Genomic DNA, 6989 nt, shown 5'->3' with positions numbered 1-6989 from the left:
GCATCTTCCCCAACCACGACACTATGAGATTAGAAATCAACCACCAGAGAAAAATAAAATAAAATAAAATAGATGGAGGCTAACTAATATGCTACTAAACAACCGGTGGATCACAGAATAAATAAAACAGAAAATCAAAAAACACTTGGAAATAAATGAAAATGAAAGGACAATCATCCAAAACCTTTATGATGCAGCCAAAGCAGATCTAAGAAGAAATTTTATAGTGATACAGTCTTAACTCAGGAAGGAAGAAAAATCACAACCTAAGACAACCTGACATCATACTTAAAGTGACTAGAGAAAGAACAAGGAAAACTCCAAGTTAGCAGAAGGGAAGAAATCAAAAAGATCAGGACAAAGATAAATGAAATAGAAATGAAGAAAACGATAGAAAAAAAAATCAATGAAATGAAAATTGGTCCTTTTGAAGACAAAATTGATAAACCTCTAGCCAGATTCATCAAGAAAAAAAGGAAGCTGGCTCAAAGTGATGAAGAGATAAATGAAAAAGAAGTTACAACAGACACCCAAGAAATAAAAAGCATCATATTACAAGCAACTACAAACAACATGCCAACACAACAGACAACCTGGAATAACTGGAAGAATTCTTGGAAATGAACAATCTCCCAAGACTGAAGCATGAAGAAACAGAAAATATAAACAGACTAATCAACTGTGTTGAAATTGAAACTGATTATAAAGCTCCCCCTATATGCTACATCTTTATTTATTCATCTATGTATGGATGGGCACATAGGTTGCTTCCATAGCTTGGCAATTATAAACAAGGTTGCAGTGAGCATTCCGGAGCATATATCCTTTTTGAAAGTGTTTTTGTTTTCCTTGGATATATATCCAGGAGTAAAACTGATAGTTAATGTGGTAGTTCTACTTTTACTTTACTTTTTCACCATAGATGACAGACGTTGAAAAAAGATTCCTTTTTGAAATATCCAATGGCTCTGCTCAAACTCATGGGGAAAGTTGGAGGGTCATTAGGATGAAGCTTGACAATAAACTGGTATGTAACAAAATTAGTCATAGTGGAATAACACTGTGTCAAAACAGAAAGAGCTTCAGTTATGAAGCCAACCACAACCAAGTTCAAATCCTAATTGAGTCACTTTCCAGTTATGTGACTTTGAGCAGTTCACATCTATTTTGAAACTCATCTGCAAAATGGGGCTGAGGATCAACTGTTAAGATTGACTGAGAAATTGCACTTAACATTTTGGAACACAGCAGTTGTGCAATAAAAGGTAAAAACAACTATGAGAATCAGAAGATCAAATGCAGTATGGAATGCAAAGGCATGAATCTGCCACTTGCAACAGCAAATGCTTCTTAGAAAACCACAGTTTGGGTCTTTAGTTTGTCAATTGAAGAGTTTGTTAGGCCTTCAGAAATCATCTTTTGCCCTTCATGAGAAGTTGCTTAGCAGACTTTGCAATCAGACTTAAAGATTATGTAAATGATACAATAATGCAAACAGCACATCTAAAGATAAGTGAGTGCACGAAAATTAAAGTCCTAAGGACACTCTGACCAGGTAGAAAGAGCAGGCAGGGATCTCACTGAAGTCAGTCACAAGGCTTGGCACCGCTAAGGTGAGACAGGAGCTGGGGGCTGAGCGGGGCTTGCACTCACCCCCTCACCTCCATCACAGAAAGCATATATGAGAGAGTAGAGTGTGCACAACCCTGCGCCTTAGCCATCCACTGAACCAGTCATTCACTCTGTAAGCGAATACTGAACACGAGTTAGTGCCTGGTTTAAAAAATGCAGAAGTGAAAAAGACATGCTCCCTGCCTTCAAACAATTGATGTTCTAGAGGAGGAAACAGACAACAATGGCGACAGAAACACAAAGACGTGACCAAAGCAATAATCTCACCGTGCCGAAGGAATCGTGAGAACACAAAGGAGTTTCTCTCTATCAAGATTGAGCATGAAACAATACAAGTTTTTGCTTAAACTGAATTCTGAATGATGAGCAGGGGTGGTGTGGACTAACCTAGGCATGGCGACTTTGTGACGTCACACATAGACCTTAACAGGAGTGCAGAAGGAGTGAGCGGGTGGGGACGGGAAACCACTGTGAGCAGAGGTCACACTTGGCCTTTCCTGTGTTTCACCTGAGAGCGCCTAGCAGGCTGTTTGGCAGATATGTTCACAGGACATAAATATTTATTATGAAATATCATATTATCTGAAGATTTAATCCGATATATAGCAGAGACAAGTATTTATTATGAAATATCACATTATCTGAAGATTTAATCCCATAAGCAATAGAGCAGAATCAGAAGTATACTTTGTCTGTAGTTAAGCAAGAACAATGAAGACCTAACTTTGCCAGAGCAAGGAAACAGACAGGGCTTCTTTTTATCTAAGAGCTGGAAGGAATCTCAGATATTATCCAATGCAGTGTTCAATGATCAGCCAAAACATAGCTCTTGATTTCTAATTCAGTATTCTTTGGGATCACTGAGGCCTTGAGAACAACATTAATGCATCACTCAATGTGAGATGAGGACTTGGAGGCCCCAAAAAGAAAAACGATTGTGCAATGCATCCAGCTAATCAGCAATGTTCAAACTACCATGCAATTGCACTCATTTCACATGCTAGCAAGGTAATGCGCAAAATCCTTCAAGCAAGTCTTCAGCAGTATGTGAACCAAGAAGTTCCAAATGTACAAGCTGAATTTAGAAAAGACAGAAGAACTAGAGATCAAATTATTAAAATCAGTTGGATCATAGATAAAGCAAAGGAATTCCAGAAAAACATCTACTTCTGCTTTGTTGACTACATTGAAGCCTTTGACTGTGTGGATCACAATTGTGGGTAATTCTTAAAGTCATCAGAATACTAGGCCATTTTACCCACCTCCTGTATGCAGGAGAAGAAACAACAGGAAGGGGAAACGGACTGGTTCAAAATAGGGAAAGGATACATCAAGGCTGTTTATTTTCACCCTTCTTATTTAACTTCTATGCAGAGTACATCATTTGAAATGCCAGGCTGGATGAATGACAAGCCAGAATCAAGATTGCCAGGAGAAATAACAACCTCATGTATGCAGATGATATCACTCTAATGGCAGAAAGTAAAGAGGAACTAAAGAGCCTCTTGAATAAAGCAAAAGAAGAGAGTGAAAAAGTTGGCTTAACACGCCACACTCAAAAAATGAAGATCATGGCATACAGTTACATCACTTCATGATAAATAGAGGAGGAAAAAGTAGAAATAGTGACATCTTTTATTTTCTTGGGTTCCAAATCACTGCAAATGATGACTGCAACCACAAAATTGAAAAATACTTGTTCCTTGGAAGAAAAGTAATGACCAACCAAGACAGCAAATTAAAAACCAGAGACATCATTTTGCCAACAAAGGCCCATGTAGTCAAAGTATGGTTTTTCTAGTCATGTATGGATGTGAGAGTTGGACCATAAAGAAGGCTGAGCACCAAAGAATTGATGCTTTTGAACTGTGGTTTTAGAGAAGACTCTGGAGAGTCCCTTGGACTGCAAGGAGATCAAACCAGTCCATCCTAAAGGAAATCAACCCTGAATATGCATTGGAAAGACTGATGCTGAAGTTGAAGCTCCAATACTTTGGTCACCTAATGTGAAGAGCTGATTCATTGGAATAGATCCTGATGCTGGGAAAGATTGAAGGTGGGAGAAGGGGATGACAGAGGATGAGATGGTTGGATAGCATCACTGACCCAATGGACATGAGTTGGAGCAAACTACAGGAGATGATGAAGGACAAGAAGCCTGGGGTGTTGCAGTCAGTGGGGTCACAAAGAGTTGGACACGACCGAGTGAACAACAACAACAACAACTAATAATGAGGGTTAGAACCCAGATGCCTTGAGTAATAGCTGCTTTATCACAGTTTAGGCACCACCTGTTTGAAAAGGCAGCCACCAGCACCATGACTCTCAGGATCTCTAAGCACAGACCCATTCACAATTCACAATGGTGCAATTTATGTTTATGGTCAGAGTTTCAGCTTCCATAACTAAGTCTGTGGAAAGCAAACAGAAAGGGTCAGGATAAATAAGGCCAGCTCACAATGATAAACAGAGGACTTTTAAAAATCTCACATTCTCTGGCCTTGTCATATTACTGATTTGTGCCTTCACATATAAAAGAGAGGTTTGTCTTACATTCTGATTAGATGGTACCTTGAGACTTCAGAGCCAAAGTAAGAATTGTTGTTTTCTTCATTGAAGGATAGTGGTAACTGAATTTTCACCAGGGAATTTTAAAAGCAGCGAATCAGTTTGTGCTGTTCTTTACATACATGTGATCCTTTCATCAGTAGTCACTGATGAATGGCAAGTTGATGTTATCTATAACACACTTATTTGGTGGCATCTTTGTCTGGTTTTGGAACTAGGGTGATGGTGGCCTCATAGAATGAGTTTGGAAGTTTACCTTCTTCTCCAATTTTCTGGAAGAGTTTGAGTAAGTATAATAGGCAGGACATGGAAGCAACCTAGATGCCCATCAGCAGACAAATGGATAAGAAAGCTGTGGTACATATACTCAATGGAATATTACTCAGTCATTAAAAAGAATACACTTGAATCAGTTCTAATGAGATGGATAAAATTGGAGCCCATTATACAGAGTGAAGTAAGCCAGAAAGATAAACACCAATACAGTATACTCATGCATATATATGGAATTTAGAAAGATGGTAATGATAACCTTATATGCAAGACAGAAAAAGAGACACAGATATACAGAACAGACTTTTGAACTCTATGGGAGAAGGCGAGAGTGGGGTGATCTGAGAGAACAACATTGAAACATGTGCATTATCAAGTGTGAAACAGATCGCCAGTCCAGGCTGGATGCATGAGACAAGTGCTTGGGGCTGGTGCACTGGGATGACCCAGAGGGATGGGATGGGGAGGGAAGAGGGAGGGGGGTTCAGGATGGGGAACACATGTAAATCCATTGCTGATTCATGTCAATGTATGGCAAAAACCACTACAAAATTATAAAGTAATTAGCCTCCAACTAATAAAATTAAATGGAAAAAAAATAAAACACACTTAATGGAGTAAAAGTCTAATACTAGAACTGGGAGATGAATGAACCATAGGGTGTGGGAATTCAATAAACTCTAAAAACCTATTTGTTCAGTAAAATCATCTGGGAACTTTCAGAAAAAGCATAATCTGGAAATCCCATCTTGAACTAACTGAATCAGTATTTCCACAGGCTGATACCTAGGATTCAACATTTACAAATGCTTTCCAGGTAACTCATGATTATCTAATCCACCTAAATTCTTAAAACATTTTTCAGAACAAAAGATTCTAAGTTCAAACGATGGCATTAACTGTGGCAATCAATTATAATCCTGCATGAGATTTAAGAACTAGTTCTGCTGTCCCTTTCCTTCTTCCAGGTGTTTCGTCTTTTTAGGACCCTGCCTATTTATTCATTAAACAAATAATTCTTAAATGCTTATTCTGCTAGACCTGAGAGTATGATAGTGGACACTATAAAAATGATTATTTTTCTCATGGAGCCTATTTCTTTCAGACACTGGAATAGTACGAGAGACCTATCCAGGAAATTTTCCTGAATTTATAACCTTGACTTTTTTTACTGGTATTTCACCACTTTTTGCACTTGCTACAGACAAGACTTTGGGCTTCCTGGCCCAAGTGGTGGAGAGCAACTGTGGTCAATAACTCTTAAATCTACATATCCTCCATTCAAGATAATAGCTAATTCCAAAATAAGTTCTCTGGCTCAGCTGGAGCTGAGTAGCTGTCCTGAGTCAGCCTTTGGGCTTAGAGGAGAAGGGACACCTTACAGAGACATAGTTGCTCCAGTTGAACTACATCATCAGAGGCTGGGCAATTCTATTAGAAAGAGATGATGGATAGACAATTAAATACATTTCAACAGGACTTCTCTGAGGACAATTCATTTGGGCTGCTTACTGTCTGGATTTTGGCTCTGCTCAAATAATTAAGCTCTTATAGTCATTATTTAATTATTCACTGATAAAGCATTTATTATGCATTGACCTGGTCCCAAGGGTAAAGAGAAGCAAGAATTGGTTAGAGCTTAGCACTGAAGGCAAACAGGCCCATATGAACATTAGTCTGTAGCAAAATATTCTAAGTACCAAGAAAACACAAGAGACTTAAAGAAATCTTCACGTTTCCTTAGATGAGTCTTAATGGATATATAGACGCTTTCCTGGCCAGATAAAGTGAGAAGGTTCCCAAACAAAGCATGCTATAGAAACTAAGTTTTGTGCAGCAGAAGGAAGTTTCATGGTCGAGAAGTGTAACTATGGCTAGAAGACTAGTCATTATGTAAGTGATTTGCCAGTCCTGCCACTGTCAGCTATGTGCATAGGAGCAAGTTACTAAAGCTTTTAGTGCTTGTCCCATAGGACTGTTGTGAGGATGAACTTTTCTAATGCCTGTGAAGGGTTTAGAATACTGCTGGCACATCTTTGGTGCTTAATAAATGTTTGATTATTGTTACCACTGTCAAATCATTATCACCATCATTTCAAACAAATGTGCTCTTCCTGGGAGTGTTTCTTTTACTTGTGAGAGGAGAGGCCATTTTGTTTATCATCATACCACAAATATTGTGATTTGGATGTGGCCCAGGTGCAAAGGAGTAAGTTCAATGCTCACAAACATTAGGTTACTGACAAGGTCATGGTAGATGCCATAGACTTAGCAGAGGAAATTCCATTCTTCAAAAAACCACATGCTCTTTTTACATAATCATATACTCCCACCATGAATTACCAGTTCTACTTGGTTTCATAAAAGAGTTTTACTGGCTATACCTGTCATTCAGCCCAGTCCCCACCATGGAGTCTATAAACAAGAATCCAACTTCATTCTCTCAGAATAATGTTCCAAAGCATGAACCAGTCTCAAAAACATAATGCCACATTGCAGAGACAGCTAAATTCCAA

This window comes from Muntiacus reevesi, chromosome 9 (assembly GCF_963930625.1).
Source record: "Muntiacus reevesi chromosome 9, mMunRee1.1, whole genome shotgun sequence".
NCBI lineage: Eukaryota > Metazoa > Chordata > Mammalia > Artiodactyla > Cervidae > Muntiacus > Muntiacus reevesi.
This window is presented reverse-complemented; position numbering follows the sequence as displayed.